Source organism: Solanum verrucosum, unplaced genomic scaffold (genome assembly GCF_900185275.1).
Source record: "Solanum verrucosum unplaced genomic scaffold, falcon-dt-bn FXZP01000228.1, whole genome shotgun sequence".
In the NCBI taxonomy this organism is placed as follows: Eukaryota; Viridiplantae; Streptophyta; class Magnoliopsida; order Solanales; family Solanaceae; genus Solanum; species Solanum verrucosum.
This window is the reverse complement of record NW_026020210.1, coordinates 3497106-3509244: the sequence shown is the minus strand read 5'-3', so window position 1 is coordinate 3509244 and position 12139 is coordinate 3497106. Positions and strand designations below refer to the sequence as shown.

The 12139-nt window shown below is 35.0% G+C and overlaps 1 pseudogene; it reads right to left on the bottom strand.

Moving 5' to 3' along the window:
- Positions 1–6260: 6260 nt before the first annotated feature.
- Positions 6261–6861, bottom strand: LOC125830495 (uncharacterized; annotated as a pseudogene).
- Between the last annotated feature and the right edge of the window lie 5278 nt (positions 6862–12139).

The window sequence follows — 12139 nt, the reverse complement described above, 5'->3', positions numbered from 1 at the left end:
GGACGGACTAGTCCAATACTATGATAGCCTTACATACCTGAAAGAACAAGGTTCTTGAAGAATCTTGAAGAAGAACTTGATTAGAAGCCTTGAAACCCTAATTCGAAGGAGAACAATCAAGAAAACCTTTTTGAGATTCTTGAATTAGTTTCTTGAAATCTCTATGGTCAAGAATTATCATTTTCATTAGTGTTTCATAATTGTATGGAGGAATTTTAGTTGGAAAGAATGGAATTCTTGGATAAGGACTTCCCTTGAAGTAGAATCTTGAAAAAGACTGAATGAATCTTGAATGAAAGTCTTGTACTTTGATTTTTCCTTAGGGTTTTTCAAAGGTGCTACAAAGACACAAGGCATAATATTTAACGATGAAAGAAAACACTTAAAATGTGTTAATTTCTAATATAAGTATAGTATGGAAGGTAGCATGCATCTATCAACTAAACATGTCCCCAAATTTCTTAAAGAAAACATTGAGTCTGACCAGATCTAAATCGAGTCATGGAATTAATTTTGGCATGCAAAATTCAGTTAGTACTTAGTAGGCTTTTTATATCACAATGAAATCAGGGAAATAAAAAAAATCTCATAAAAAGGTTTCTATTTACTAATTCAACTATTGTTCTTTTAACATTTAAAATCAATTAATCACAGGATGGCTAGGAAACCGACATACTGGAAGAATCAAATAGCATGTTCCAAAAAAGAACATAGTGCACAACAAAATCATCTAAGTAGAAAAAGGAAACCTCTATATCATTGAGCTAATCAAGTGACAAGAGAATCAATGGTCTCATGAACCAGATATTTGTTGTTGTCAGCTTAATTAGAAGTTCTTGATATTTTCAAGAATTTGATTGTGGTTTAGAAGCATTAAGAGGTTAATATTTTCAATTCAAACTCTTATGGACTTCTTCATTTGTCATGGGGTATGAGGCAGGAAGATCCTTTATCTCTTTCTCTTTTTGTTGTTGGAGCAGAATTTCTAATGTTGAATTTTTCATCTACCATAAGTTATGTTCAACATGGAGATGTATGATTGATTTGCTATATATTATCCCCTACAAGTTCATTTAGCCTCTTACATGTTAAGGCTAGTGCGGCATAAAATGTGATGAATGAGATGCACATGCAATTCTAATGTTCTTTCCTCTCTACAAACTCTTTTTTCCATCTTAACCAAGTTGCTACCTTTAATTTGCATTTATCGTAGCATGCAACCTACCTTATTTTCATTGTTACTAATACCACATTTTATTAGCAACAACATGAAGTTCCTGATATATTATACGGTAAATTTAGTAGCTAATAAATGACGTGAGCGGAGTGCATTATATATATTTTTGTATATTAATTATGGCACATTGCATTGGTTGTTAATTCAAAGATTTAGCTGGATTAGAAGGAAATAATTCATAACTTCAAGTAATTTGATGGACTTCTGCATTTCTCTGTTTCGCAAGCAGCTGTTTCTTCTATATTCTTGGTGTGAGCTAACATAGTGCTATCTCTATCTCTATAAAGAGAGTATTTTCATTTTATCCGTAAAGAGAATTTATCTGTCACGCCCCGAGCCTACACCCTGGACGTGGCCGGCACTTGAAGACCATTGCTGGTCCCCAAGCGAACCCTCATCCTGGCTGACTCCAAGCGGAAGACTAACTTAAGCATACAAGAGCTTAAAACTGAATAAGATTATAAACTCAACTTTACAAATCTTTAACTCAAAAGAAAACTCTATAAAATAGAATATATATACAACTCGCCATAAAAGGCAACTTTAGTCTTCAAAACATTTAACAAAATAAATGAAAAGACTTCTGAAACTCTACTGTCTATCTATGAAGCCTCTAACTGATAAAGATGGAAGCCGGGACAAGACCCACGACCTCCTAACAACTGATACAACTGAAAGGTAAATGAAATCCTCCGGAAGCAAGGAGGCTTGTCATAGCTAACTGGAACTCCTGGATGTATCAACGAATCTCCTGTTGATGATCCTGAATACCTGTGTCTGCATCATAAGAAGATGCAGGTCAAATGGCTCAGTACGTGGAATGTACGAGTATGTAAGCTGGAAAGCTAAACAACATAGTCTAGAAGAAAAACTGGAATAAACTGAATAACTTACCTCTTTTCAAACTTTCTCAACTCAAGGAATACTCAAAACTACTCAAACTTACTTAACTCATAAGATAGATACTGGACTCAGAGAAAGATACTCAACTCAAAGATATATACTCAACTCAAAGATACTTAACTCAAGGATACTCGACTCTTGAATAACTGAACTCAATATAAAGCAATAAGACACATGCAGTATATATATATATATATATATATATATATATATAACTGGTAAAATAGTATCAACAACTTAGTTCGTTAAGGATAAAATGATAATAAACTCAACTTTACTTATATAAAAGTAATATAACTTTTGTGGGAGGTTCTTTAACCGACAACCACCACTATGGGCCTTAGTGATGATACAACGTTTTACCTCACGTTGCCCAGGGACCATCCTATACCTTGCCATCAATATAGGAAGCTAACATAACGTTTTACCTCACGTTGCCCAAGGACCATCATATACCTTGCCATCAATATAGGAAGCTAACATAACATTTTACCTCACGTTGCCCAAGGACCGTCCTATACCTTGCCATCGATATAGGAAGCTAACTTTACTAAGTGGATCCATTAGCTTAACTTTACGTGATCATCTAAAAAGTATGATCCGTTTAATCTCATGTTGGCGCATGGTTCTTATGGAGAGTTGAGTTAATAGAACTCGTGTCCCCAATTCGGTGCTCAATACTACTCCCAAAAATACTTTGGCTCATGCTTTTAAAACAACTTCTTTCTTTAGTTTGAGATAATTACTCAAAGCTTAGCCCAAAGGCTCTTTTGGAATCAATGTTCCCTTTCTTTGCTCAAATGTGTAAAAACATTTATAAACTCTTAGGGAATACTTAGTCCCCTTATAGCTTTTGAGAAATGAACTCAACTCTTTACTCTTTACTGTACTTGAAACTCTTGACTCAACTTGAAACTCTTAACTCTTGTCTTAACTTGAAACTCGATACTTTTGACTTGACTTGAAACTCTTGACTTAACTAGGAACTCTACATTCTTTACTTAACTTGAAACTTGAGCCTTAAAATGAAGTTAAAACGATCAATGAAGACTCTTTGAAAGGCTTTAAAGACATGCTTTGACTTACTTCTTAATTTCTAGACTTGACTTCTAACTTCACTTGACTTTGATCCTAACTCGCCTTGAATTGGATTATGGATTCAAGGTGTATGATCAAACGTTTATGGATGAGTTTGGGCTGTTAAGATGTACCTTAAAGTATTGGAAACAACTATAAAACATAGGTACTTTACTAAGGAACATGTATGAAAAAGTGGGGAATGAAATGTAAAGGGAAGGATTGGTGTCCTTGGCGCTCTAAGAGGCGCGGGGCGCCAGCCCTCAACTTCAGAGGGGCCTGCTGGGCGTTCTGCCAGGTGCTCTGCCCCAAGGGGAAAATTCAGCATCCCTTTTTGGGGTACGCTGGATGGCGCGACAGCCCAGCCCTTTTCCCCCAAAAATCCGACTTTTTCCCCTTGTTTCTTTCCAACTCTAAATCCTCTCAACCTCAAAGGTTCCAGCAGCAAAATCACAACCAAATCATGTCCCAAATCAACAAGGAACTTCAACACCACAATCAACAACACAACCAATCTTTTCTTGAAAATAAAACGAATTTGGAGTGTGGGGGAAAGGACCAACCCCAACACTAAGGATCATAAAATCCCTCAACATACAAGAGATTCAACTCAAAAACACAACCATATCATGTACTAAACCAACAAGAACTTCCAACAACACAACCAACAACTTCAACAACACAAACCAACAATTTCAACAACTCAACCAAGCTTTTCTCGGAAATAAAACGAGTTGGGCGTGTGGGGGAAAGGATCAACCCAACACTAAGAACTCACATACCTGATTAGGAATCACCCCCGATGAAAATCCACGACGATCCTTAGCTTCTTCTTCTCTTTCTCCTCTTCTTTCTCTCTTCACTCTCAAAACCCTCACTCTCACTCTTTTAAAAAGAAAAACTGATCGAAAATCAGCCTACCACCTTAATATAACCAAAAGAATTGGCTAGGGAAAATACCAAAATACCCTTAAAATTTTTGGACTAAACTGCCCTGTGCGACTGTGCCAACAACCCAACTTCCAAAGGGCATAACTCACTTATACGAACTCAGAATCGAGCAAACTCGGTGGCGTTGGAAAGATCATTCCAAGGGATTTCCAGACATAACTGGAAATTCACCTAAATCATTCTGAGCTAGGAGTTATGACTGCTCAAAGTTGACCAAAAACTCACCTTTTTTCCATACTTAGCCAAATTTTCCAGATTTTGGAATTCTTTCCAAAAATGACTATTTCCAATTTAACTCTTCTTGGAACTCAATGTGCTACATCTAGGGACCTTAACTTAACACTCAAGAAATCTTTATTCCTCGGTAAAATCTCACTCCACATGAAGGACGGCTCGAGTCTTAGTTCGAAAAATTCTCTGGGGTGTTACATTATCCCTCATGACATGTGTGCTGGTCATGGTTCAACTTGCTCGACGTTTTGTACCATCCAATAGTTTGATTCTTACTTTTTCTGCTTATTGTTGTCGACTTGTCATAGTATCCATTGGCATGTGCTAAATCTTAACAGAAAGAGTTGCACAATGATTTCTTTGTTACAAGTTAAGAAAAAAGGAAAAGGAAGGATCAACATATGCCCATATGAAAGTTTATTGTGCTAAAACCTTACAGGTTAATTATTAGTGCATTATTAATCTACACGTTGTTGATTGTCAATGATCAGAATAGACAGTAAATTGTATTGTCGAGTGACAATGAAATGGTATCAAATTTACAGGGATTTTCATTGCAAAAAGATATTCCAGAATCCAATTGTGGATCAAGATAAAGGTATCTAAGGTTGAAGCCTTCCGGAGGTAATAAGTTCTATTCAACAATGAATGCATCATCATGCTCCACCTCGTGGTCCATACGGCACCCCTGCTCGCCTATAAAGCACAAAAACTAAACTAGGAAGGAAAGGTGATTTCTTAGTACCGTGGTCGAAGTCGTTCCACTCAGACAATATCTGTTCCCACACATTCAATGGGATCCCAGCAATACTGCAAGATACCAATAGGGCTCAGGGATAGGTCACATCGGTAAGGTTGCCCGATGGACGCATCCTCCAGCACAGCAGAGTCAACCACCTCTGGGCGTTGGGTGAGTAGTAGTGGCTAGTGACCTCTCTGTGGTGATCCAGCTGACTTACTCCCAATACTTCTCCTCTACCAGCATATTTCTTAGCCAGGTAAGGTCCATCTCCCGCAACTTATCCATGTACGACTCATGAGGAACCTCCAGCAGGCCCAGTGCTAAGTTCATCAAATGGGAATCCATGGGGATGTCCACCCCTAAAATGAAGATAATGGGAGTCGGATAATCAAAGAGGATTGTAGGAAGGTGGACATAAACTCCAGAGAAGGGAGGGGTCTCCACAAATGGGCCACAACTTTCTTAGAGAATGCTCTAGTTATATTAGGCTATTTTAGGCAACTTGAGATGATTATAACAATCAATTATCTTTATTTATATTAGTCATAAATAAAGATAAACTTTCTCTGGATTTGTGATTACCTATCCGATCCCCTCGTGATTTGTGCCCTTTGTAATATACAAACTTTCTCTGGATTTGCTAAGGGCCAGTTTGGCTTTCTGTGTAGATTTCTTTTTGGGACGGCTAATAAGTGTAGCTCTAGTGGCCAGAGTTAACATTGTGGCATTCTGCTTCCTATATTGATTCTATGCTCTTTTGCACGTTTTTAATTTCATGATGCCAAAAGGGGGGAAAAATCTATGTCAGTTAGGTGATGTGATGGATATACACTTACATAGTTTATCATCATCATCAAAATGGGGGAAATTGATTGTGTGTGCATGTATGAATGTACGTTTAGCATGAGTTAGATCGACACAAAGAGTTCAGAACAGAGTTTTACGTTCCATTGTCAAGATATAGAAATTCTGTTATATTTCATTCAGGAAAGAACAATTACTGCTGAAGCTGGGGAGATGATATTACAACTGCAACTAAACTACAGATATGTAATAAATCATACTTCTTCTCAACGCACTAATTAACTCTATTTGCTGAATTCCTCCAAACTCTTCGGTCTAGGCTTCTTCTTTCCATTTTAACACGAAATTATTCACTTGGTCAATTACAGATGTGGATTTCAACCATAGAAACCACTAGAGGCAGTCATTCCCTCTTCAGATGTCCCAGTACAACTGATGACTTCTTTTAAGTTACGATGCCACTTGGTAATGAATGGACATTCTTTACCACAATTTTCCTTTTGTATACACCCTTTTAGTGTAGACATCACCTGCATTTAAGCAAAAACATAAGATATATTATACAATAATGCTTGTGAGACGAGCAATCAACATTTAACAACAAATTTTCTGATTGTAAAACAATTCTTTTACACTATCGGTGTCTAAAAGTTAAGCTCAAATTAATATCTTAGTTTATACAAGCACAAGAGACGTTTTGAGGTAAAGCAAGAAATTACCTGCAGTGCTTTGCTATCCGTACATGCAATTATGGACATGATATAGGGACGCTTGTACATTAACATTCCAATGACCGATTCAACACGCAGCATGGATGCAATGAATATCTCGACAGCATGGTTGGTGGAATAACAACTTCTCTTGGATTTTCATAAATAAGTATGCTTTTGGTCTGTAAGAATTTAGTCAATGGCATAGTTTAAACAAAATTCAACAAGTAATGCATAAATCAATGACATAAGCATAAAAAGAATGTAAACTACCTGGCGGCAAAATATTATTAATATGAAATCTTTAGAATAGTTGAACTTTTGAACAAAGTGATGAAGGCTCGTGTACCAACTGCTGTCCACTGATCCAAAGTGTGTGCCGGGCAAGAAGAATTTGAGTCGGGCTCTTTCTAGGGAAGAAGTATCCATATATGAGAAGGGCATTTTACTACCAAGAAAATCAAATTCCAATAAATTTGGAGCTTGAATCGTGAGATTTTCCAGACTGTTCAACCCTAATAATAAGGTGAATTTCTTGAGTTTTTCACTCCGAATCTCTATATTATTCAGCTTATAGCATCTTGCTAGTTCCAATTCAGAAATGTTTGGGAACTTACAGAATATATCTCGAAACTGTTGGTCGGTGATGCTGGCACCAGTGAGCTCGAGTGTTTGTAAAGTATTGTAACCATCCAAAATAGCAATTTGGCAAGGAAGAATATTGTCTAGTTCAGCATATTCATTATATATAAAGCATCGAAGATATGGAGCTTCGACTATCACACTATGGAGTTTGCAATAACTTGCAGTCAAATACTGGAGATGTACTAGGCCAAAAATGTGACATTTGCTTATACCCTCACAATAATTAAATTTAGAGTCCTGATAGATGGGCATCTTTCGATAACTCTTTGCAATTGGGCATCTGAAATATGTACATGATTCAAAGAAAGAGCCTCAAGACAACAAAATCTTATGTGAGTGGTGCTAATATCAAATTCAAACTTGCACTTGCTTAACGACAATGTTTTCAGCTTTTTAGCATCATAAATAACATGAGGTAAGCTATTTGGTCTTAAAATGTAAGGCGGTGAATCCCCATCTCTGTGACGTTGAGTTTAACCGCCAATTCAATCCAACTATCCAGGTGAGAATCCACTTCTGAATCACAATATGTGAGGATGAATTGTTCAAGATGTAAGTTTTTTTCGATATGGGATCGTAGGGATTGATCAACCAACTTGACATAGTTTTCAAGGGGCATATATTTGTCACCTTGAAATTGATCGAATATCAAATTAGGTCTTGAAGTCCAGCAATAGTACCATCTCTTGGACAGCATACAACTTATCACCGCCTCTTTGATGTCGAGGTTAGTGCGACATAAGATGTGATGAATGATATGCACAGGCAATTCTGATATTCTATCTTCTCTTTTTTGCCATATTGCTTCGTATTGATGTGATGATTGAGATGTCCTCTTTAAGGGTTTCACTTTTATACTAAAAAGCAGCCATCATATATTTGGGTGAATTAAGTGAATATCCACTTTTGAACACCTATTGTCAAATATTAGCCACTATATCTAAAAAGGAAAAAAGATAAATATATTAGCCACTATATCTAAAAAGGAAAATGGACAAATATATTAGTCAATATATCTAAAAAGGAAAAATGACAAATATATTAGCCGCTATATCTAAAAGAAAAAAGAATAAATGTATTAGCCGCTATATCTAAAAAGTAAAAAGGACAAATATATTAGCCGCTATATATATCTAAAAAGGAAAAAGATAAATACATTAGCCGCTATATCTAAAAAGGAAAAAGGAAAAATATATTAGCCACTATATCTAAAAAGGAAAAAGGACAAATATATTAGTCACTATATCTAAAAAGGAAAAAGGACAAATATATTAGCCACTATATCTAAAAAGGAAAAAGAATAAATGTATTAGCCGCTATATCTAAAAACTAAAAAGGACAAATATATTAGCCGCTATATCTAAAAAGTAAAAATGATATATATATTAGCCGCTATATCTAGAAAGGAAAAATATATTTCGAACTATGATTTACCCGATTTCTTATTTAACCTTTTACCCAAAATTATAAAACCTACCACGGTTCCATAAAATTCCAATGATAACTAAAAACCTATTTCTTGGCGACCCAAAATAGTCCTTCCAATACAGCCCTATAGTTGAGGAGTTAATATCTTAAAATGTCACTTAACTTTGAGAATTTTTCTAGTAAAGTCATTGAACTTTATTTTGTATCAATAAAATTACTCAACTTAGATTTTTGTATCAATAAAATCATTTAACTTAATTTATTATTAGTAAAATATATCTATCATCCATTTCCTCCTTCCCCTAGATCAAGTTTTCGGTCATTGAATCACTATAACCATCACAAAAACAAAACAAAATCATTGTCAGATTCGAAGAAGTTAGCATTTACCATTCAACTGAGTAATAGAAAGAACAACAATGGATGAACATTTTATATATTTGAAAATTAAAATTAATATTCAGAGTAATAAATTATATTTGGAGAATTCATAAATAAATGAGACGTTTGTTAGCATCACGCAAAAGCATCAATACATTGTTTGGGCATATTCAATCGAAGAAGACCTTGGTGCTCAGAAAGGTATTGTTACGATACTGAATTTGATATATACTGGTAAGGCACCGTTCAAATTTAGTATTTTCGACAGTTTTCTTTTTTCCACTTTCTCGGCCATCATAATTTATACCGGATCTAATCGTAAAATAATTATTGTTGTTGCCCCGCTATTGATACAGTAAGGCATAGGATTCTTGCTAATACCGTATAATGATTTTCACTAATTAAGTTTATTCGTAATTTGTTTTCTTTTATTTTTATTTATTTATGAAGTTCATATTTATATGGTATACAAAATAATTTATTTTGCTTTGTAGTATGGCTCTCGATGGCGATTGTCATGAACTTCACTCTTTACAAAATTGATAATGACTAGTGGAATGGATGGTAAATCAGGAGTTGCATGACTATTTCATCTCTTATGTTTCTTTCAAGGATGTTTGTCATTCATATGGTCTACCACACCATCTTAACATTAGCATATTGGTTATTGAGCCCACTGTCATGGGATATATGGAGGCTTTGCTTTTCTGTGAGCAGTTTTCTAATAAATAAACTGATAGAGTTGCATGGGAACACAATCCATTCACTTTTATCCTGGGAAAACGTAAGCTTTATTGTTACATTTCAGAAACAAGAGACATGGACAACTTCAACAAGCATTCACATGAGAAATCAAGGTTGAAGTTGGAAATGAGGTTGTATAAAGAAACTCTTTAAATTCTTGCAATGCAGATCTTAAAAGAGAATCAACATCTCATGTGATTCAAGTACAAGATAGTAAGAATCAAAATAAAGCTAATATTCTTGAGAAGACTCTTTGTATAGAGAGTGAAACGCACAGTCAGACAATAAAGATAAAAGGTTGTTTAGGTTGAAAACAAAGATTCACTATGAGAAGAACAAGAAAGAAATGGAGTTTCGAGAGCATTTTTTCAAGTATCAGTTCGATCAAATGATTTACAATGCTAGGAGTGTTGAAGAGTACAACAGGAGAAACACAAGGTGATCAAATAATCTTTTTCCAATTCTTCCTCAATTGTTAAGGATCATTGAGTCAAGGATGAGAAGGTTGGGAAAATTATCAAACATCAAGACATGGAAATCAAAAAGGTTTTGGAATAGAGGGAGACTATGATCATATAACATCTTATGAATTTATTCTCCCTCTCTTCCACAAACTCTTCCATTTCTTTGTCCTAAGTTCGATAAATTTGCAACTTTCTCTGTCTGACTCGATGATCCTCAATAGTTGAAGAAGCATTTGCAAAAGATTGTTTAATCACAGTCAATTTCTCCTACTCTATTATCTCCTAAGAAGTCTTATCATAGTAAATTATTAAGAACTAATCCTTGAAAAATTTCCCTTGATACTTCATCTCTTCCATGTTTTGCTTATAATGCATCATTATTTTTACCCTGATGGTCTTGTTCTCTTCCACTGTCTGATTGTGCTCTTCGTTCACCAGATAAAAAGTTTCTTCAAAAGTACTTATCTTTCTTTTGATTCTTAGCAGCTTAATTCTAAAACCACATGAATTGTTGGTTATTCTTCGACATTTGCATCGCTGGATTCCAAATAGTTTATTTATATGACTTTATCTCAAACTTCAACCCTGATTTCTCATGTAAATGCTTGTTGAAGTTTTTCATTTCTCTTATTTCTTTTATGTAACCATAAAACTTACGTTTCCCCCAGGATAAAAGTGAATGTGATAATATTCCCATATATCTCTATCTCTTTCTAATTTAGAAAACTACTCAGTGAGAAGTAGAGTCTCCGTGTGTATCCCATGACACTGGCCTCAAAATCCAATATACAGATGCAACGATAACTTCATGGTCATTTTGAATGACAAAATCCTTGAAAGTAGTATAAGAACTGAAAATTTTCATGCAACTCCAGATATCCCATCCAATCCACTTGTCATTATCATCTTTCTCAAAAGTCGTGTTCATAATAATCAGTATTGGGGGCCACACTATTTTCTTATCTTTGAATTTGATGCCATCCCATCTTTCATAAACCTTACCTAGAAGTATAATAGAAGTTCGGAAGATAGCATGACATTAAATTCTAAGATTAGAATGTAGTATGGCCCTCAGATGTGATTGTCATGAACTCGACGCTTGATAAAAATGATAATGACTAGTGGTATGGATGGGAAATCAGGAGTTGCATGACTATTTCAGCTCTTATGTTGCTTTCAAGGATGGTGGGCATTCATATGGTCTACCACATCATCATAACGTTAGAATATTGGTTATTGAGTCCACTATCAAGGGATATATAGAGGCTATACTTCTCCATGAGTTGTTTTCTAATAAATGAACTGATAGAGTTGTGTGGAAACATAATCCCGTTAACTTTTATCCTAGGGAAACGTAAGCTTTATTGTTATATTTCAGAAAAAAGAGCCATGGACAACTTGAACAAGCATTCACATGAGAAATCAAGGTTGAAGTTGGAGATAATGTCATATAAAGAAACTCTTTTGAGTCTAGCAATGCAGATCTTATTAGATAATCAACATCGCATGTGATTCTAGAACAAGACATTAAGGGTCTGTTTGGAAAGTCACATGGTAATTGGAATTGGTGTAATTACTAGGGTAGTAATTACCAGCCTAGTAATTACACTGTCTAGTAATTACACTGACTTGTTTGGTTGCCACAGTGTAATTGCACTGTAATTACACATGTTTTGTTTGGATGTCACAGTGTAATTACACATGTTCTGGTTGGATGCACAATTGCAATCATAAAATTTTGATAAATTTTAAAAATAAAAATTAATTATTTAAAATTTATACTAGACAAATAAGAAACTTTATAAATGACATTAAATTAATT